A 23,655-nucleotide genomic window follows, 5' to 3' on the forward strand; every position below is an offset into this window, starting at 1 on the left:
AACTTTCAAGTGTTTTTAATTCCTCAAATCTTTCAGTCTATGGCAGATGCCCAGATACCACTGTAACTTCATTTATGGATGTAATTTTTATGCAAAATCCATTTATGAACTTAAATTCCTTTTTATTATTCTGACTGCCATTACTCCCACACACCAATAATCCACAATACTGTCAGCTCTTTGAAATTCTAATATTCACCCTGTAAGAGAACTGAGCTGAAGTGACAGGGCAGACTGACAGCTCAAGGGGAGGGGCACTGGGGCAAACACAACACAGGACAGGACAAAGGAAGCCAGGTCCTGATCTGATAGGTTTGTGATCTGACTATTCAGAGTCAAAGGCTTGAGATGTATAGAATAATCTACTATTCCAACCAATTTGCCATATTTAGTGTGAAAAAATCACGTCTATGAAATGAATTATGGGGACATGAGGGAGCTGACCTTGTTTGCTGCATTGCCTTGCTGACCAGTCCTAGGGTGCTTTGACAGGCATCTTTGTCTGCCTCTTCTCTGAACAGGATCTGCTGCATGACTTAAGTAATCACACTGTCCTCTGCCCCCGTTCTGTGCTAGTGAGCTAGCATAACCCTCCAATCACGCATGTGTGCATGGTTGCCAGGCTGTAGAGATTCAAAATCTTTTCGAAAGCTAATGACACAAGGCAGGTTGCAATGAGCTTTAAGTTGTCCTATTGCTAGTATGAAAGTGGGGGGACTTCATAAACCCCTGTATAAATTGGTCAGGGATAAATTCAAGGTGATTTTTGAGCAATGATGCCTATAGGATATTGAATTATATTCACATTTAGATCTCTATACAAAGGAAAGAAAGAGTGCTTAGGAAAAGTGTAACAAAATTAGAGAATGTACGAAACCACTAGATACTTGTAATATCAGGAGAAATCACTAAAGAAAAAAAAGATACTACTTCAATAATATTCTGCATTAGTCAGATTTTGCTTGATAAGGTGGATTTTTAGAGGATCTGATGTGCTCATGTAAATGAAGCACTTGCCATTAACATAATGTTTGTTATTTACTAAAAGCATTAGTTTGTGATTGAATGATGATTTTTACTTCTGTTTTAAAAATTGTTACTTTTCTATATTTACTTTTTTGTTTGATTGCCTTTTAAAGAGGTGCTTACTTGTTCAATTTAGCTGGAATGGAAATTCACTTGATGAGAGGGCTGTCTTTTAATTCAGAGATTTATTGACTTCTGACTTGTAAGTGCTACATGTAAACACACATGTCACCACAGTTAGCTATATTTTAATGTTAATTATGTGTACATGTATACATTCTCTCTGTCTCTATCACTGAGACTCTGTCTCTCTATTTTTAAGCCCGAACTTGTGTCTGTGTGCGTGTGTGCGTGTGTCTTTCTCTGTCTGTCTTTCTGTCTGTCTCTGCTCTGACACTCTCTCTCTCTCTCTCTCTCTCTCTCTCTGTGTGTGTGTGTGTGTGCGTGTGTGTGTGTGTATGCATATGTGTAGAGGTATTAGGTACTAAAGGCTGTATATGTATCAAGATATGCAGTTACATGTAATTTGAGATTCCTGACATGAGTTCTGAGAAATAATTTTGCAGAGCAGTATTACTTTTTATAAGAAGAAGCATCACACCACATCACTATGCAACTTTAAACCTTGGTGATTCTGATGCCCAATGTATATGAACATGGAGTACAAACAAAAATGTAGAGTAGCTCCTGAATGTTAATGATTCTACAATTATTTATGTTTCAATAAAGGTAAATTATATTGACTTAATAATATCCTTTTCTGCAAGACAAAGTGTACCTGGGAAAGAGAAATGCATCAGGAATTACAGAATGTGCTTCAAATTTGGACAATCAGCCCTGTGTCTGACAATCAAGGAAGGAAATCATTTGGAAAAACAACAAGGTGACTTTGAATGCATACTGGAATACTCAGCTTCCTATTCTATAGCATTACTTTCAGAAGCTATCCCTGTGTGGCGAACTTTACTTCAATATAGGACTGAGCAGATAAGGATGGCAATATATTAATACATATCATATTGAGAGAAGGAATGACCACTCTTCAACAGGCTGGGCTACTGCAGATCAGACGCTCTGAATCTTCTGTCAATGCTGGAGATGTTTAAAACTTGCTGCAAAGATTATTCTGCCATCTTGATTTTAAAGATACCTTTCAAAGATTGATTCCTAATATTAAAAATCCTTGAAATTACAATGCTGTAGTATTGTATTTATCAAAATTGTCAGAGGGTACTTGGTAACAAGTACACAAGTTACAGTAATGTATTATATAGAGAGGCAATGTTTGCATCAATAGCTTTTTTTCGGGACAGGAAGATGCTGTGCAGAATACACTGGATTTACATGTACAGTGTTCCGTCTTAATCTGCCAGCTATTGGGTTAAAAATAATGGTTTTTATGTAAGGGATAATGGCAACGATAATGTATGGTTTTCTAAACAAGAAAAGGAATCCTAAATGTTTTTACATTTTATACATGTACTGTGTGTCAATGTGTGATCAGGACACTGAAAACACTGAAAGAAATCCCTGTGTTTCATCATATTGTTGTGTGTTTGTTTGTTTGTTTTTACTGGATTTTTTATTTATATTTCAAATGTTATTCACTTTCCCATTTTCATAGACATAAGCCAGCTATCCCATCTTCCTTCCTTCCTTCTCTAAGGGTGTTCTCATCTCCACCAAGTCCCTCCTGCCTTCCCTCCAACATTCCCCTACTGTGAGAGTCCACATTGGCAGGACCAAGGGCTTCCCCTTCCGCTGGTGCCAAAACAAGTCTATTCATAGCTACCTATGCAGTTGCAGCCCTGCATCAGTCCATGTATAGTCTTTAAGTAGTGGTTTAGTCCCTGGGAGCTCTGTTTTTTTGCCATGGTTGTTCTTATGGTGTTCCAAGCCTCTTAAGTTCTTTCAGTCCTTTATTTCCTCCAACGGGGGGCCTTCATTTGCTGCTCCAAACTCTGCCTCCATATCCCCACCTATGAATATTCTTGTTTCCCCTTTTATGAACGAGTGAAGAAAAAACTCACATTTTATGAGCTTTTCATTTTCTCTGATTAGTGGAGTCCTCCTTTTATCTTCTTCCTCCTTGTTCTCCTCTGAATCCTCCTCCTTTTCTCCTTTATTTTATTTCTAGTTTTGTTCATATTCTGTTTAATTTTTGAATTTGTGAGACAGTGTCACATTCTGTAGAGTAAGTTGGGCAAAAATATGAAGTAAATATTTTGCTTCTATTTCTTCAATGATATGATTAATATGTAAGTCAATATATCTTGAATGCTTTAATTTGATTTGTAAATGTGAATTTGACTTTGATCATCAATTACTTTTAGAATTTTTTGTTTTGTGAAAAAGTCCAGTCATGTTGGCACATGCCCTTATATCTAACAATTTAGAGTCATAGGAAGAGAGTCTACTATGAGTATACTTACAGCCAGAATTACATATTAGGATTTGTAACAAAAACAAAAATATATTAATAAAATTCAAATTGTACTATAGTAGCAAAAAATTATTTCTTCTCTTTCTGTATTTCTAGTGGTAAGCAGCAGGTTGCTGAATTAGCAGCTTATATCTCAAACCACAGAGAAGAAGCAGAGAGACTTCTCTCAAAACCTTCCACAAACAATCATCAACTAGGAGTCAACTGTTTAAAAATTAGAAACTAATCGTTGACATCTCATTGAAACCACTGCATTCTACTCCTTGTCACCACAGTCTTACAACCAATTTATAATAAAAGTATACTATACAAATTTAAAAGACTCCATTATTTTTCATAGAATGAACCATGTTTAAAAGCTTAAAGTGTCATTGAGCTTCAAGTCAATACTTTCAATGTTACCCCTGTAAAATCAAAATATAGTTACATATTTTAGCATACAAGCACATAAATCATATATAATTTTTTCTCTAAAATGATTTCAGGCTGTTCTGATTAATGGTTAGGATGACCTTCAGCATCATATTATTCTGTCCCTACCTCCTGGCTGCTGTTGTTCCTTGTGTGTATAATATATCTGCATCTGTGATGAAGGTCATTCAAATCTGTTTATGTTAGGCAAATATTTTACCAAAGGTTGAATATCAAACATATCTGTCCTTGGAATTAAAAACCCAATAGCATTTCCATTTTCAAGTCTTTCACAATCCAAATTCTCTATAAAACTCTAACATCTCATTTTGAAAAGGGGGCTCCTTTAAAAATGTACTTTCTAACCTCCAGAGAGAAGAAGCAATCAACGACGTGAACAGAGAAAAATCAAACCACAATCGTGTTAATACCTCAACATCTTATTACCTGTGATCCACTTATATTTTCTGGTATATTTGAAAGGGTCTGAGCAACATCACCATCACCATCATCACCACCATCATCATCACCATCATCATCATCATCATCATAATCATCATCATCATCATCATCATCATCAACAACAACATCATCAACAACAACAACAACAACAACAACAACCACAACAACAAGAACAACAACAACAATAACAACCACCTCATTGTGAGTTATGCAGAAGGTTAAAGACAAATACAGAATGGATCTGCTTATATTTTGATATTTTAAGCCCTGACAATGGCATACAAGAATTAGGCAGGAGGAAAGGATTTTATGAGGGAAGAGAAACAATATAAATAATTTTGGGGCATATTTGGGGGATACAATGGAATGTAGCAAATAAATGGAGATGGGGGAATGAAAAGGAGAGAGTGGAATAGTAAGAGGATCAGCTATAAGTAGGAGTCAGATCACTTCTTAATATATAACATAAATAAAAAATAAAGGATATTTAAAAAGTTGGAGAGAATGACAGAAATAGACATCTCTTCCCACCAAATGAAATCTCCGACCCCATGTATTGGCTCTATCTACTATATTTTTGGCCAATGTGTCCTCATTGTAATACTCCAATCACTTCAAGCTATTGCCTAAGGTACTGATTGCTGCATAAGGCTGATGATGGCTCTATTGTTGAAGACAACACCTACATTTCTTTTGAACATAGAGAAGACAAACAGGTGCCTAACTAAATCATTTACCTTTTGAATAGTGTTGCTGGTACTGAAATGTGTTTGGCAGGGTTATTGAGGGAAAACTTAAACACCAACCCACCTCTATACTATTTGACCTACCACACTCAGCTGCGTACAGGATACAATGCTGCAATTGTGGCACCTTGAAGGGAGTAAGCAACCACTATATGACTGGATTTGAGACATACAGAGTGAGATAGTACACATTTCTACCATTGTTCTCATGACAAAATACTGGGGTTTCAGGCTTAAAGCAGGTATTGTTGTCTGCTATGCAAATGTAGATGTAAAATGATTCCTAACAATATTCTGTTATGCCCATATATCAGTATATTGCTCTATTGTCATCACAAAAGCTAGCATATATAATAGATGGGGACAGTTACAGAGAACTATATCTGCACAATATACAAAGTGAAAGACCTTGGATCATACTCTCATATATGCGTCATTACTAGCTAATCTCTTCTTTCATGGCTCATGAAAGATTTTTAGAAGTCATGGTAGAATTATTGTAAGGCACAGTGGTACTGGGAGGAATGCAAGCAAGTGATCAATAATGTCCAGATACAAAAGCACTTATATACATATATACTTATATAAACCAGGAAGCCATGCAAAGGATCTGCAGAGGTTTTGCAGGTCAAATTATTTGGTGTCCAACCACTAATATCTGAATCTGAATATGATCTATCTCACTAAGAAGCTCTCTCATTGTGACATAATTTCTAATATCAAAAGTGCTTTGGTCCAGTACAGTTTCATGGGAATAGAACCTACAATCAAGCAGGTACTTCATTCTACCTTACATAAATCAATGGTAATTTTGAATATTTTTATTCATAATATATTATATTTTTGACCATGCTGGTAATTTCTCATATATTTTGACTCCCAATTTAATATTTTCTTCGACTTTCTCTGTAAGTATGTATCTCTGTGTGTCTATGTGCTTCTTGTGTTTTATCATTTTTGATTACATTGGTCGTTTGTTCTGTTTTAGTCAGGTTAGTTTTTTTCTTTTCATGTTTTCTAAGGGGTGTGGTGAGAACATGAGGAAATAGGTCATTTTCCAGATGGAAAGAATCAGGGAGGATGAAATAATGAGGCGGGATATATTGTAGGAAAAAATGAATTTTCAAAAATTATTAATTCAAAAACTGATACAGATTGATATTATTTCATCTTCATGTATTAAAATTTAATTAAGCAAGTCTTCAGAGGATAAATTTCTTTCTATTGGTCAGAGGAAAACTTGTGCAAGTCAATCCTCTATTTCTACTCTGATGCCTTCCTAGATAGAACTCTGTTTTAATTGGAGTTCATTTTACATACTCTTTCAACTCACTGGTGAATCAAATATTTCTTTCACTGAAACAGTGAAGTTCCAACCCAGAAACTGCCATATCCTGGGCATACATCCTAGACTGAGCAACACTCCTATGTCTCAATGGTTTAGAAAAGAATGAATATCATTTCATTTGATTTGTTCTGTCCTTTTTTTGAGCATGAAATATAAAGTTACTGAAAAATATTTTACTCTAATTATGTCTCAGATAAAGTAGTTATTTGTTTATTTATGTCATTTAAACTCACTTCTTTTGCTGATTTGTGATGCATCCTCCCAAACTGTAGCCTAGGGTTCCTTCACACTAGTTTAATCCAAAGTGTACTCAGACGGGTAGTCCCAGTTCATCTCTCTCAGTGTGGAATTACAGGTTACAGCATGGTACCTTCCGTCTACATTTTCATATTTGAAAAATTCAGTCCCTACAAGAATTGAACTTCAAAGGTAAATGAATGGAACTAGAAAACATCATACTGAATGAAGTTTCCAGACCACCAAGACAAGTATATTATATATTTGCTTATATGTGGACATTAGCTGTTAAGTCAATAAACCAATGTACAATCTACAGAAGCAGAGAAATTGTGTTTAGAATTTGGGATTAGGAGTAATAGATAGGTCTCCTTAGGAAAGGGAACTAGAATAGATCAATATGCATGGTATGGGTCTTGAAAAGGGAGGGAAGATGTACTGATAATTAGTGAAGACGTCAGTAGAGGAAGGAATATGGAGATAAATAAAATTAAGAGGCATCCTATGGTTACTTTGTTAACAAACAGCAAATGCTTTATGAATATATGCATATGGATGCAGTTTAAAAGATTTCTTTTAACATTATGTTTCTGGAATCAGAAGTTTTGATTATTTACTATAGGTTAGGTAGAAATGCTATGACTTTGTGCATATCCTAGTTAGTGAGATGATAATTCTGAACATGCATATAACTGTATTCCTGAAGGCATAACATTATAAAGTCACAAGCACCCAACTGTTGCTGTATGTGGGACAGGGAAAAGGGTAAAGGATAATGAACAAATGTGGAGTGGCACTTTGAGATATTGATCTTCAGTAATTAACTGAATATTGTTGATAGAATCCAATTCACCAAGATCTGTCTGTCTATCTATCTATCATCTATCTATGTATCTATCTATCTATCTATCTATCTATCTATCTATCTATCTATGATCATTCTAACTACCTACTTACCTATATATCTACCTACTTATCTATATTTTATTATTATGGATATAATAAAAACATGCCATCAGCAAAATTTCATGCATGTATTTATGCATTATATTTGTGTGTGTGTGTGTGTGTGTGTGTGTGTGTGTGTGTGTGTGTGTGTGTGTGAATTTCTTAGTATGGCTTGATCATATTCACATTTCCTTCCATTTCTTCCAGAAGAAATCCTTCCCTGCCCATCTAGTTTTGTATCTTTTTCAGAAACAATTTATACTGCAGTATATATAGCTGTGAATCCACCAACTTGTTACATTAACAAGGCTGGAAAAATTACCTACTAATGCAATAGTGTTATGATTGACACGAAAATAACCAGCCTACATTCTGGCTGGATTTAAGGCTTGTTCCTCAAATTTAATGTATAAATTTTCTTGCTATTCGAATCAAAATCCTGTAGCCAAACATAACATAGTCCTGAAGGGAAAGCAAATGTTATTACTCTGATAAAAGAACATAGTATTAATCTAAGTCCTAATGACTTATCCTTAGACCCATAGCTTACTGTATTTTTCAACCCTCTTGAGAGAAGATTCTTCTGCTAGAACATCATGCCTAACATAAAGATCAATAGCTGTTCAAGATGCATGGCGTAAGACAATGATCAATTCCAGTCACTAAATAAAATGTCTATATCCTTTTTATCTCCCAGGGTTCATGATTCATTGTGGAAGAAAGGCTTGTAGACTTATGAGTATTATAGACAGTATAGAACTAAAGTCATCTTTCTTAAATGATGTGACTACTGCTGACAACTACACACTGACTTCAGTGTAAGATACACAGAGATTTATTCTCTCTTTCTCTGTCTCTCTGTCTCTGTCTCTCTGTGTGTGTGCGTGTGTGTGTCTCTCTCTCTGTGTGTGTGTGTGTGTGTGTGTGTGTGTGTGTGTGTGTGTGTGTGTGTGACATGACCACATATAAAGGTAACAGAAAAAATTTGGAGAGTCAGCTCACTACATGTGCATGTATATGTATTTTAGAGAGAAAACTCAAATTGCAAGGCTTAAACAGCAATCACCTTTATCTAAATTGCCAGGGTCTTAGGATGCCTAGACAGGCCTCACCTGCCTAGAAGAGGAGGGGGAGAATAGGGGAAAGGTTGTGGGAGTGGTGGTGACATGTGAGGGGACAGCAAGCAGAAAGTAAAGGGAAGAAATAAAATATAAATTTAAATTTTAAAAAGTTAAAAATGATTTTCACATACACATGTTCTAGTGGTAATAAATACATAAGTCAGGAAACTCACAATATCATAGGTCTGTATTTCATTGGAGGGGAGTTTTTACAAAACAATGGTATAAATATGAAGGGAAACTAGTGACAGACTAAGTGTCTTACTAAGGTTTTTACTTCTGTGAACTGAAACCAAGAACAAGACAGCACTAATAATGATCACATTGAATTGGGGCTGGCTTATAGGTTCAGGGGATCAGTCTATTATCTTTAAGGTAGAAGCATGGCAGTGTCAAGGCAGACATGGGCATTCAAGGGTTGAGAGTTACACCTATATTATAATGGCATCAAGCAGAAGATTGGATTCCAGATAGCTAAGATGTGGGTATTGAACTCCACACGCACAGTGACACATTTACTCCAACAAAGCTATATCTCCTAACAGTGCCATTCCCTGGGCCAAGCATAAACAAACCACTGAATAAATGGTGATGGTAGTAGAAGCTGTGATTTGAGGAATGAATGTGAGCAAGGGTAAATATCCCTAAAGTCGTTTTGAAAAAAGCATATGGAAGCAAACTTCTGTTAGAAACATTTTCCAAATAAGGTTAACTAGTAATAAGACAATGGTTTCTCGACAGGACACTATAGCCAGACAAGTACATTGTCCAGTGCCAGATTGGGTTGTCTACTTTTAATTCACTTTTCAGAGATTTCCCATACAGTACATCCCATTAAAAACCTTCTTGGTTATTATACAGGATTTTAAAGTAAGACCCTATTGCTGAAGTAAGCACACGGTTAAGTCAAAGAACAGAGATAAATTTATCTAGCATTGCACAATAAGCTTGATTCTACTGTGTATCTTAGAGAATAGTTTTCACAGTAGCAGAATATATGAAGCAGGCTACTGAAGGTGAAATGAAATCACTACTTTGTCAAGCTTGGGTATACTCTCTGCCAATGAATACTTCCAATACGGTGATGAATTGCCTATCATGAGAATAACCAACATTTTAAGTTGGATTTGAGTCCCACAATGAATTCTAAAATTGGCACAGTTTTCCGTAGTAGGATCCTGCACCTAAACAGTGCATTCATACTACTTGCACATCGACTACTATTATTGTGCTAAGTCTTACGGATTTAAATCAACCCATAACTCATAAACATACCAATAAATAAGTGTTCCCATGAAAAATATTCAGAGACTAGAAAACCACACATACACAAGGATAAATGAGTAGGCATAATTTATTTCTTAAATAGGAAGGCAGTGATTCTTGTTTATATTGTATAAGTTAATATATGCAATTTTCAGAGTTAGCACATGTAGAATTTTCTGAGTAAAAATATGTGGCACAATAATAATGATATATGCAAAATTATTGATAGATTCCATAAACCCATGTGGATGGTGCTTTCCATGTATTCGTGATCATTAAATAATTAAAACAGTGCATTCAGACGAAGGTACCATCATGATAGATATTATTGCTTTTGTGAGTTGAAATGGGGACAGGATTACAGTAAAGGCAATGTTAGTAATGCATCATGATTCCAAATTGCCTACACCAATATACTATGTAAATTTTATGATTTTTCCCTTCACCATTTGTGGATGTTCTTTGAAAAAAGGGAGGTCAAAATATTGAAATGCATAAAATAATAGAGAAAAAAGGTAATATTGGAATTGATAAATTTGTTGTGCTGCAGTTCCTTTTTAAAAAGTCTGAAATACGAAGATTATGACCTTAGGTTTTATATAAATTCCAGTTTAATCTATGAGTTACTTTCTTACTACAGACCAGTCTTGGGAAATAAGTGCTCCAAATTTGAATGTTATAAACAATGCTTTATCATCCACTTGTGGTATATCAGTTAGTTCCAGCAGATTTCAAGATAAGATCATGATGTATACACACAATAAAATTTCTTTGCAGGACATAGAGAATTAAACCTTGTGCTATCCAGCAAAGTTTCCCTGGTGGTTATCTTTCTTAATGCTAGAAAACACTATCGAGTCTCCATTAAGAAAAAATAATGGTTTTCTTATCCTTTAATAATCCTTATATGCTACAATAATGACTGGCCTAGTAAAATGCATTAACATTTCAACTGTGTAAAGGGAATTTTGTGCTTAACAAACCAAATTATTAATTAGAGGGAGGCCAGTACTAGAGGGGAGAATTCAGGAATGATACTACAAACATGATCAATAAACTTGGCTAGGGATTTTAAAGATCCTACCAGAAAACACACTAGCATTGCTTTACTAAATATTAATTTTGCCAAATTCCCTTTTAAATATTTCTGTTATGCCCTTTGGCATGTGTTGCTGATTATTTCTGTAGATAACAATTCTATTACTAATTTTTTTTTGTTGGCACAATGATACATATCCACACAAAGGACAGTGAATAAACAACAGTCAGTACTCAGACACAGTTGGGGATTCTAAATGTCCCTATACTGGGTAAAAACTAGAGGACAGGATCTAATGCCTTAGAATGTCTCTATAAATGGCCTGGCTATTGTAAACATGGCCTCCTATAGTTAGAATTACATGTGTGCCCCTCACAAGACTGAGAAAAAATTCAAGAAAGTAAGAGGAGGGCTTCTCGTTATTCCAACTCTATCTGCACACATTCTTACTGACATAGATGGCTAATGGGGTAGCAAGTGTCCTTCCATTGAAATGTGGTCACTGCTAAGGATAAACAGAACATATTTCAGAAAAATAAAACAACAGACAACAAAAACAGAGGGAGCATCATGTTTAATGGTGAGAAATTCAATTTTTTTTATTAAAATCAGGAACAGGACAAGAAAGTTCATTCTTCCTGTCTTATTCAGCAAAGTATTAGGAGATTCCTTTGACTAAGATATTATTTATGCATAAAAGTTTCTAAACGTGGCAGCAGAAACCTGATAATGATTAAAATTACTTTCAGCAATGTAACAGTGTGAAAAAATTAATGAAAAGACATGTCCAGAAGTAACAAATATTTTGAGGAACAAACTATGTAAACAATGTCATTTATAAAACATTATGTATAGTGTTGGGGATTTAGCTCAGTGGTAGAGTGCTTGCCTAGCACGTGCAAGGCCCTGGGTTCAGTCCCCAGGTCCGAAAAAAAGAAAAGAAAAGAAAAAAAAAACATTATAGATAATACTGTTATATAATATATATTATATAACAACATTTTATATAAAATGTTACATATATATTACCTATGCATATATTTGATGATGAACAATAATATCGTTCACAGAAATTAAAAAATAATGTTGTAAAATTATATGGAGACAAAAAAGATACCCTGTAATATAAACCTGAATAGTAAACAAAGTTGAGGAGATATCAACATGCCAGATTTCAAATTGTATTGTGTAATAGCTGAAGTAACAAAAACTATAATGAATGGTGCTACTCTGTTATTTCTGTATTAATTAACACCTCTTTAGGAGCAACAGCCTCAGGAAACCCTCAGAATGATGTTGGCTTGGATCAAAATAGGCATGTATTTTATAAATTATTTTTTAAAATCTGAAACCCAAACAACATTTTGAAATACAAAACAAAATACAATAAGTAAAAGTATAGGGCGTGCCTGTGAGTAAATCTGTGTCTCAAAGTCTATTATCTGTCTGCATTCTTTCCTCTTACACATCTTAGAGCATTCAATTAGGTATATTTATGGCATACCTGAGTGTGTTAAAAATTGGTCTCTGATTTTTGTGTCTGCTCGTTTTACTTTGTTGGATTGCCTTGTCCACCCTCAATATGTTCTTTAAATATCTTACTATATTTCATTTTGTTAATTTTTGGTTGTTATCCCTTGGGTGTAATTTTCCTCATAAGAGCCAGAAAGAGAAGGGATCTAGAAGGGACAGGAGGTGGGGAGAAACTGGGAAGAGTTTTAAAAAAGGAAAAATATAACCGTGATATAAATAAAAATTAAAATGGAAATGAAAAATTGGGAGAAAAATCAATTTTCACTAAAACTACAACACCATTTTATAATAAAAAACAAAATATAATTCCAAAAAGCCCAGAAAGAATACAAAGGAACAGAAACAAAAGAAAGGCACACCCTTGTGGATTTATCTGATGGAGGATAGCCCAGCCACCCCCCAAAAAAACATAACCGCACAAAAAAACCAAAAACAAATCTGCATTATATTTTGCATATCTTATAAAGTTAATCCAAATCAATGGATCAAAGCAAAGTATAGATTACATATCCAAAGAAAGTTAGTTTCATTCCACCAGTTTATTATTGAATCTGGGCAAGATTTAAAAGTACAAACATATTAACAAATAACATATACCGAAAGACACTAAAGTATTGTCTTAACATTCAAACTAGATCACCTTATGTGATCACAGAAGAAAACGGTTTATTATTCTGTACTACTCTATAAAGTGTATGTGATGTGAGTATGTGAGTATGTGTGTGTTTTTGTTCATATATATGTACACACACATATGTATATGTATACATATGTAGATATAGATATAGATATAGATATAGATATAGACATAGATATAGATATATAGATATATACATGTGGAAACTTGCTGGACGGTGCATCACGTTTCCACATGCCTGCAGTTCACAAAACCAAATACACTCTGCCCACTACTCTTTTTTACAGCCATTTTGGAAACCCCTTTCCTTTATTATAACTATCAGAACATCAAAACCCATTCTTACCTGATGACACAACTATTCAGAAACTGGGAGGTACAAACTACATCATCTATTGTGTTCTTTCCCTCTGATGATAATCTGTATGTTAACTCTCAAAATGATTTTAATCCCTTCATATCATTCAGTCTATGGCAGATACTGAGATACCACTGTAACTTCCTTTATGGGTGTAATTTTTATGCTAAATCCGTACACAAACTTAAATGTCCTTTTTATTTTCCTGACTGCCATTACTCCCACACACCAATAATCCACAATTTGGTCAGCTCTTTGAAATGCTAAAGTTCACCCTGGAAGAGGAGGGACCTGAAGTGGCAGGACAGATTGACAGCTTAAGGGGTGGGGCACAGCAGCAAACACAAGACAGGACAAAGGAAGCAAGGACCTGATCTGATAGCTTTCTGATCTGACTTTTCAGAGTCAAATGCTTGAGATCTAGAGAATAATCTTTTATCCCAACAAATCTGAAATATTTAGTGTGAAAAAAATCTTATCTACCTATGAAAATATTTTGGGGGTTTGAAAGAGCTGACCTTGTTTGCTGCATTGCCTTGCTGACCAGTCCTAGGGTGCTTGTGACAGGCATCTATGTCTGCCTCTTCTCTGAGCAGGACCTGCTGCATGACTTAAGTAATCACACTGAAACCGCCCCCAGTCTGTGCTAGTGAGCCAGCATAACCCTCTAATCACGCATGCGTGCATGGTTGCTAGGCTGCAGAGATTCAAAATCTTTTCGAAAGCTAATGACACAAGGCAGGCAGATGTGATCTTTAAGCTGTACTATTGCTAGAATGAAAGCGCTGGGTCTTCACAACCCCTGTATAAATTGGTCAGGGATAAATTCAAGGTGCTTTCTGGGCAATGATGACTACAGGGTATTGAATTATATTCACATTTAGATCTCTATACACAAGAAAAAAGAGTGCTTAGGAAAAATGTAATAAAATTACAGAATGTACGAAAGTACTAGATACTTGTAATATCAGGAGAAATCACTAAAGAATAAAAGATGCTACTTTATTAAGATTATGCCTTAGAACTACACGCCCGAAAGCAGAACACTCTGTCCCCATAACTGACTGAAAGAGAGGAAAACAGGTCTACAGCACTCCTGACACAAAGGCTTATAGGACAGTCTAGCCAATGTCAGAAATAGCAGAACAAAGTAACACTAGAGATAATCTGATGGCGAGAGACAAGCGCAGGAACCCAAGCAACAGAAACCAAGACTACATGGCAACATCGGAGCCAAATTCTCCCATCAAAACAAACATGGAATATCCAAACACACCAGAAAAGCAAGATCTAGTTCCAAAATCATTTTTGATCATGATGCTGGAGGACTTCAAGAAAGACATGAAGAACTCCCTTAGAGAACAAGTAGAAGCCTACAGAGAGGAATCGCAAAAATGCCTGAAAGAATCGCAAAAATCCCTGAAAGAATTCCAGGAAAACATAAATAACAAGTAGAAGCCCATAGAGAGGAGACACAAAAATCCCTGAAAGAATTCCAGGAAAACACAATCAAACAGTTGAAGGAATTAAAAATGGAAATAGAAGCAATCAAGAAAGAACACATGGAAACAACCCTGGATATAGAAAACCAAAAGAAGAGACAAGGAGCTGTAGATACAAGCTTCACCAACAGAATACAAGAGATGGAAGAGAGAATCTCGGGAGCAGAAGATTCCATAGAAATCATTGACTCAACTGTCAAAGATAATGTAAAGCGGAAAAATCTATTGGTCCAAAACATACAGGAAAGCCAGGACTCAATGAGAAGATCAAACCTAAGGATAATAGGCATAGAAGAGAGTGAAGACTCCCAGCTCAAAGGACCAGTAAATATCTTCAACAAAATCATAGAAGAAAACTTCCCTAACCTAAAAAAAGAGATACCCATAGACAAACAAGAAGCCTACAGAACTCCAAATAGATTGGACCAGAAAAGAAACACCTCCCATCACATAATTGTCAAAACACCAAACGCACAAAATAAAGAAAGAATATTAAAAGCAGTAAGGGAAAAAGGTCAAGTAACATATAAAGGGAGACCTATCAGAATCACACCAGACTTCTCGCCAGAAACTATGAAGGCCAGAAGATCCTGGACTGATGTCATACAGACCCTAAGAGAACACAAATGCCAGCCCAGATTACTGTATCCAGCAAAACTCTCAATTAACATTGATGGAGAAACCAAGATATTCCATGACAAAACCAAATTTACACAATATGTTTCTACAAATCCAGCACTACAAAGGATAATAAATGGTAAAGCCCAACATAAGGAGGCAAGCTATACCCTAGAAGAAGCAAGAAACTAATCGTCTTGGCAACAAAACAAAGAGAATGAAAGCACACAAACATAACCTCATATCCAAATATGAATATATAGGGAAACAATAATCACTATTCCTTAATATCTCTCAATATCAATGGCCTCAACTCCCCAATAAAAAGACATAGATTAACAAACTGGATACCCAACGAGGACCCTGCATTCTGCTGCCTACAGGAAACACACCTCAGAGACAAAGACAGACATTACCTCAGAGTGAAAGGCTGGAAAACAACTTTCCAAGCATATGGTCAGAAGAAGCAAGCTGGAGTAGCCATTCTAATATCAAATAAAATCAATTTCCAACTAAAAGTCATCAAAAAAGATAAGGAAGGACACTTCATATTCATCAAAGGAAAAATCCACCAAGATGAACTGTCAATCCTCATCTTTGGTTGGTTTATATGCAAGTGTGCAATTTCTAGGCTTGAAAGTAAAATGATGCTATCTGGTGCTGGATAGAGGAGCCTTATTTTTTATTATGGCAGCTTGCTATTTTTGTAACATGGTGATTTGGTTGAACACAATAAAGTACAGTAGTAACTGATCTCCCCTTCTTCCTGGATGAGTGAGGAGATGATTAAATGTTGATGTCAGCATCCTTGAGCATATTCAGATAAGCTTCTGTTGAAAAGGATGCTGTGTTTGATTGTGGTCCGAAGCTTTGAAGCACTACTTGGCATCTCCTTCCTTGGAGGTCTCACTGTTTAAACATAACATATTTGATAGCTTGTTGGTAAGGTGAGGTCCAGCTTGTCTCCACTAGGTCATCTTCATGTGAATCCGGTGGTTATACGGTTTTGTTCTAGGGATATTTCATTTTTTTAATAACAGTTTTAGCTGACATTCATGGAGAGAATGAATCCTTAGAACTGTGCCATTAGTGAAAGGAAATCCTGTCTAGAGTATGTTTCTTTACAAAGCTGTGTCACACCATCCTTTGGGCCCTCTGCTGGAAAATTAGAATCAAGTCTCAAGTAATGCCTTTTAAATTGTATCCTCTAGTATTATAGATGTAGGACAGTACTGTATCATACCTCTGAGGATGTAAAATAGCTTGTACCTGCTTTATGATACATAGTAGTGACCGTGCTTTATCAGAGCTGTTTTTAATGATGTTGCTCAGAATGTTTTCTTTCCATATGATGACTGAGAAGCTAATTAAAAAAAATGGTGCCAGGTACCACAAGTGTAACAGAACTGTGCTGTTTTCTCGGGTTTTGTTTTTTTACTTTTTTTTTTAATGGAGTGTGCTGGATGTCTCTACAGTTTTGTTTAGATGACTGCAGAACGTGGAAAAGCTGTTGCTGCTGTTGATGCATAACACACTGCTATTATTGGTCTTTTTATATAACTATAAATATATATATACAGATATATAATTTGAATTTTTTGAAACTTTAGCTGTGCTGTCAACTTTGGAAAAAAGTATCCCCGTTTACTGTGTTGAGTTGGCACTGTACAGAAATTAACAGCCATATTGGTCTAGAAATGTTGAACTTAAGTTTTTTCCATTTGTACAGGGGTAACACACTGTATTAAATATGTAAGGTCTTATCTACGTGGGTTTGATTACAAAAACTAATAAAGTATTCTCTAAATTAAAAAAAGAGGTCTCTGTGAGTCTTAATAAGATGCCATGTTGCCATTAAATATCCTCTGCTCCTTAATCAACATGAAATATATTCTTACTTGAACTCTCAGTGGCAGTTAGCAATGTCACTGGGTGCATATCTTTTTTTGCAGGCTTGTAGTGATTCAGAGATTGATTCTGAGTATTTTTCAGCAAGTGTCTCCTTTCCTTTGAGAATAACTTCTGTTTGTGCAATAAGGGGCTTTTGTTTAAAAACTGAAGTTAGTATAGAAAAAAAATGGCAAAATATAACACCTCATCATGTCAAAATTCTTGGATAGAACAAAAATTCACAGAACATACCTAAACATAATAAAAACAATATACAGAAAACTAACAGCCACCATCAAATTTAATGGAGAAAAACATGAAACAGTCCAATAGTAAATCAGTAACAAGACAAGGCTGCTCACTGTTTCTCTTTTTATCCAATATGTTACTTGATGTTCTAGCCAGAACAATTAGACAATAAAAAATGTCAAAGGGAAACAAATTGGAAAGGAAAAAGTTAAAATATCACTATTGGCAGATTAAATGACAGTATACTTAAGTGACCCCAAAGTTCCACCAGAGAATAACTAAGCCTGATAAAAAAAACTTGACCAAAGTGGCTGAATATAAAATTAGCTCAAATCAATAGCCTTCTTCTATGGAAAATGCAAAGGTACCAAGAAAGATAATAGGAAAACAACACCCTTTATAATAGCCACAAATAATATAAAGTATCTTGCTGTGACCCTAACTAGCAAGTGAAAGGGCTGTATGACAAGCATTTTAAATCTCTGAAGAAAGAAATAAAAAAAAAAACACAGAAAATTGTAAGACTTCCCATGATCATGGAGGAGTAGGATTAACATAGTAACTATGTTCATTTATCAAAAGCAATCACACTTTCCATGAAATCCCGATCAAAATTCCAACTCAATTCTTCACAAATATAGAAAGACTAATTCTCAACCTTTTCTGGAATAATAAAAAACCCAGTATAGTGACAATTATATCCAACAATTAAGGAACTTCTGCGTGAATCACTATCCCTGAACTCAAGATTTGCTACAAAGCAATAGTGATAAAAACTGAATGGTATTGGTACAGAGACAGCCAGGTAGATGAATACAATAGAACTGAAGACCCAGAAATGAAAACACACGTGCGTTCACCTGATCATTGACAAAGAAGTGAAAACAGTAGACTCAAAAAAGTAAGCATTTTCAACAAATGGTGCTGGTCTCACTGGAGATCTGCAAATAGAAAAATGGATATTGAACGATTTTTATCTTCTTTTACAATTCTCAACTCCAAGTGGAACAAGGACCTGCACATGAAACCAGATGCACTGAATCTGATAGAAGAAAAAATGGGAAAGAGCCTTGATCATATTGTCACAGGGGAAAACATCCAAACAGAACTCCAATGGCTCAGGCTTTGAGATCAATAGTTGATAAATGGGACCCCATTAGACTGAAGATTTCTGTAAGACAAAGGACACTGTTTAAAGGAAAAAACAACAACAAGAAGGTAACAATCCTATATCTGATAGAGATTTAATATCCAAAATATACAAAGAACTCAATAATTTAAACTCCAGAGAATCAAGTAACCCAATTAAAAAATGGCGTATAGAGCTAAACAGAAAATTCTCAACTGAGGAATCTTGAATGACCATGAAGTACCTAAAAAATTGTTCAACATACTTAGTCTTCAGGCAAATTGTATCAAAACAACACTTGTATTCCAGTTCATACCCAACAGAAAGGGTAAGATCAAAACCTCAGTTGACAGTAGATGGTGTCAAGGATGTGGAGAAAGAGGAACACCCCTCCATTGTTGGTGGGATTGCAAGAAGGTACAACCACTCTGGAAGCAGTCTAGAAGTTCCTCAGAAAATTGGAAATATATTTACCTGAAGACCACTATCATTCAAAAGATGCTCCAACATATAACAAGAACATGTGTTTCGTTATGTTCATGGCAGCCTTATTATAAGAGCCAGAAGCTGGAATCGACCCAGATGTCTCTCAACAGAAGAATGGATACAGAAAACATGGTATGTTTACACAATTGAATACTACTTAGCTAATAAAAATGAAGACTTTGCCAATATTGAAAGCCAATGGGTGGAACTCGAAAATATCATCATGAATATGATAACTCTGATCCAAAAGGACACTCCTAGTATTGCCTCACTGATAAATAGATATTAGCCTCAAATCTCAGAACTCCCATGACTCACAGACCCTATGAAGCTTACCAAGTGTGGATGCTTCCATCCCATTTAGAGGTGGGAAGAAAATAATCATGGGAGGCAGAGGCAAGGAAGGACTTGGAATAGGGGAGTCGGTTGTGGGGGGATAAAGGGAGGGGAGGGTCAGTTGTGGGATGAGATTGGAGAGAAGTGCAGAATGACTGGAAAATGAATACAAATATGATGCAGGCTTGAGGTATGGAGGGGGACTAGAAAGTCCTAGATGCCAGGGATGCAAGAGGCCCTCAGGACCTAAGAGGGATGATGTTAGCTAGGATACCCAAAAGCGTGGAGATACTACTTGAAGAAACCAACTTTCATAGATAGACATGGTCTCCAATTGAGGGATAGAGTCATCCACCCATCTCAAATTCTTTAACCCAGAAATGTTCATGTGTAAAGCAAATGCAAAAAAAAAAATGAATCAGAGACTGAAGGAGAGGCTATCTAGTACCTGCCCACTTTGGCAACCATCCATTTGCAGAGGCAAAAACTACTATTGCTGCCAAGAAGTGTTTTCAGATAAGAATCTGTTATAACTATCCTTTTAGAGGCTCTAGCACCTAAGATAGATGCAACTCCTGACAGGCAGCAGGTAGACTGATCCCAGGGACCCCAATGGAAGAATTATGGGAAGGAATGCAGCCAATGTATGGTTTGCAATCTCTGGAGGAACAGCTTTATCAACTAACTGGATTCTTCTGAGCCCCCAAGTACCAAACAATCAGTATAGTAACTGAGTCCATGTCTCCAGCTATATGTGTAGCAGAGGGCAGCCTTATTTAGCATCATGGTAAGACCGTTATTACAGAGACTTTACATTCTATTTGCTTCACGTTGAGAAATCAAACTTAAGCTATACTGGAAACTTTCCTTGCTGGATAGTTTTAATAGTGCTAGAAGATGACTCTGTATTTTCTAAGTACAGGGGAGAACTTCATAATTTTCTTATCCATTGATAAACCTTAAATGCTAAATTATTGGCCTTCCAGGTCAAATGCACTTGTAGTGTAATTTTGGTAATACTACTTATTCAAGTAACCAACCTCATTCTTGATTAGAATCAATGCCTTTTCTGCAGCAGAGAATTCCGGAATGGTACTGCAACATTGGCAGCAAACATACCTAAGAAATTTGTAGATCCTAGCAGAGAATATAATAATATTATTTTCCTAAATGGTCATTATGTCAAATACCCTTTTAACTATTCTGTTTATTTCCATAGTTACATTCTCATGATTCTTTGAGTAGATAAGACTCTTATTATAGTGGGTGCTGATTAGCAATAGAATGAATAACTACTAAAAATACTGAGAATAAGGACTATTATTATTCAGCCGCAGTTGGGACATCTCAAACAGCCTGCTTTGGCATCAAGAAATATTAAAGAAAAAGTTGCAGAAATTAAATAAAGCTAGAGGATTAGAGAAATGCTGTGAAATGTTGTCTCTATAAATGTCATGGCTCTTGTAAATATGAACTCCAATGGTTACAGTTAAAGGTACACCTGTCACAAGACCAAGGACAAATTCAAGGAAGGAGGATGAAGGTTTTCTCAAAACTCCAACCATGCATGCAGACATTGCTATTGGAGTAAATGTCTAGTAGGGAAGCAAGTGTCCTGTTTCCTTAGAAATGTGGTCACTGGTAAGGATAAAGTGAACCCATTCCAGCATTAAGGCAAGAAAGGACTAACTCAGATCTAGCATCCTAGTAAATGAAGAAACTCAAAGTATTTTCATTAAAATCAGAAACAAGACTAGGAAGGACACATTCCATGTCTTATTCAGTACAATATTAGGAATCTTAGGGAAGCAACAAGTGTGTAAGTTATAAAGGCATTAGGAGTAAGAAAAGCAGAAGTCAATTCATTATCATTTAAATATGATAGGATTCTATAAGTAAAAGGTACTAAATATATAACCAGAAACTGCATAGTGCTAGTAATTACATTCAGTAATGTTCCAGGATTAAAAGTTAGTGAAAAAATAATGTTTCTGTAATAAATATTTTGAGAAAGAAATAATAGACACACTATCCTTTACAATACATATATATTATAAATTTATGTGCAACATTGTTAAATATATTATAAATATATATTAACACCATGTTATGAAAAGTATCATTTATGTATGTATATACATATATGTGTGTGTATGTGTACATACAATATATATTATATATGATAACTGTAGAAAATTCAAAAGTTTACAATGAAAATGTAAGGTATAAGAATTGCAAATTTAAGAAAATTAAAACAGAAAACAGAGCTTGACATGTCTTTTATGGTCATGGATTATCAGGACTATTCTTATGAAAATTGCCATTCTAACAAAAGGAATTCACTTATTCAATGTAGTAATCAGTAATACCCATGCCAACTAAAACAATATAGCTGTAACGTTATATGGAAACAAAAAACACAATTATTGTATAAAGAAAACATGAATAATAAAAGAGTTGTAGAAGACATTATGTCATGGGTTGGGGATTTAAGCTCGATGGTAGAATGCTTGCCTAGCAAGCGCAAGGCCCTGGGTTCGGTCCCCAACCCCGGAAAAAAAAAAGAAGACATTATGTCAGATGTAAATTTATATGACATAGCTAAATAACAAAAGTGTGTGGTTTGGTATTAATATGCTATATCTATATTAATCAACACAGAAGCAAAAACCTTCAAGACCCCTCAAAGTGCTGTTGGCATTAGTCACAACAGTCCTTTACTTGGAAATACATTAAAATTTTAAATCCAAACAACATTTTGAAATAGAAAACAAAATACAATGACATAAAGGATATGACATGTCTCTGTGGATCACTGTGTTCAAGAGTTTATAATTGCGTGCACTGGGTCTTCTGTTCATATCTTATAAAATTCAATTTAGTGTTTTTATGGGATTCCTACATATGTTAGGAAGTGGGTTTCTGATTCTTCTGCCTATTTCTTTTGCAAGTTTTCTCCTGTTGGGTTGCCTTGTCAACACTCAGTATCATGGTTTTTGTTTATCTTATTATATTTCATTTCATTGTGCTTGGTTGTTATAATTTGGGATGCGTGGTTCTAAAGAAAAAAAGGAATTAGTTATAGAAGGGAATGGAGGTGGGGAGGAACTGTGAGGAGTAAAAAAAGGAAACTGCAATTATGGTTGATTGTATTAAAATAAATTTTCAATGAAAATATAAAATACGATACATTTCAATGAAAAATACAGTTACAAATCAACTGCAAACAAACAAACAAACAAAAGAAAAAGACAATTCACGTCATTGTTGATTTTTCTGATGAAGAATGGCCAATAACCAAAAATTAGCACATTATTTTCCTATCACATATATTTCAATCATTCAGGGGGCAGAGCCAAAATAAAAAAGATAACATATCCAAAGAATGTAATCCCTAACCTGCCAGTTTATTGTGGAATTTGTTCAACATTACAAAATTTAAGAAATACTAATAAATAACAAAAATCAAAGGAAAATAAAGGACTGTAAACATTCAAACTAGGTTACCTTATTAGATCTTAGAAAATAAGTTTATTATTCTGTAACACTGTTATATATATACATATATATATATATACATATACATATACATATACGTATACATATACATATTCATATACATATACATACACATACACACACAGACACACACACACACACACACACATATATATATCCTGTGTGTGTGTGTGTGTGTGTGTGTGTAGTGTAAAAGATATCCCACATTTCCATATTTTGGGACTTCATACATCTGAATTTACTCTCCACTACCCTCTGTTAAAGCCAATTTGGAAACCCCTTTTCTTTATTATAAGTATCATTGTGTAAGAACTCCTAGTGCTGTGGTTTCCCTCTGACGATAATCTGTAT

The 23,655-nt window shown here is 35.1% G+C and overlaps 1 long non-coding RNA gene across 5 annotated transcripts in view; it reads right to left on the bottom strand.

Moving 5' to 3' along the window:
- Positions 1–23,655, bottom strand: part of LOC134483413 (uncharacterized) — a 723,689-nt gene that overhangs the window by 467,027 nt on the left and 233,007 nt on the right. For all 5 annotated transcript variants that reach the window (XR_010060293.1, XR_010060297.1, XR_010060294.1 and 2 more), the window contains exon 24: positions 3,057–3,213. This is a non-coding gene — a long non-coding RNA (uncharacterized LOC134483413). The remainder of the gene's footprint in view (positions 1–3,056; positions 3,214–23,655) is intronic.

This window comes from Rattus norvegicus, chromosome 1 (assembly GCF_036323735.1).
Source record: "Rattus norvegicus strain BN/NHsdMcwi chromosome 1, GRCr8, whole genome shotgun sequence".
In the NCBI taxonomy this organism is placed as follows: Eukaryota; Metazoa; Chordata; class Mammalia; order Rodentia; family Muridae; genus Rattus; species Rattus norvegicus.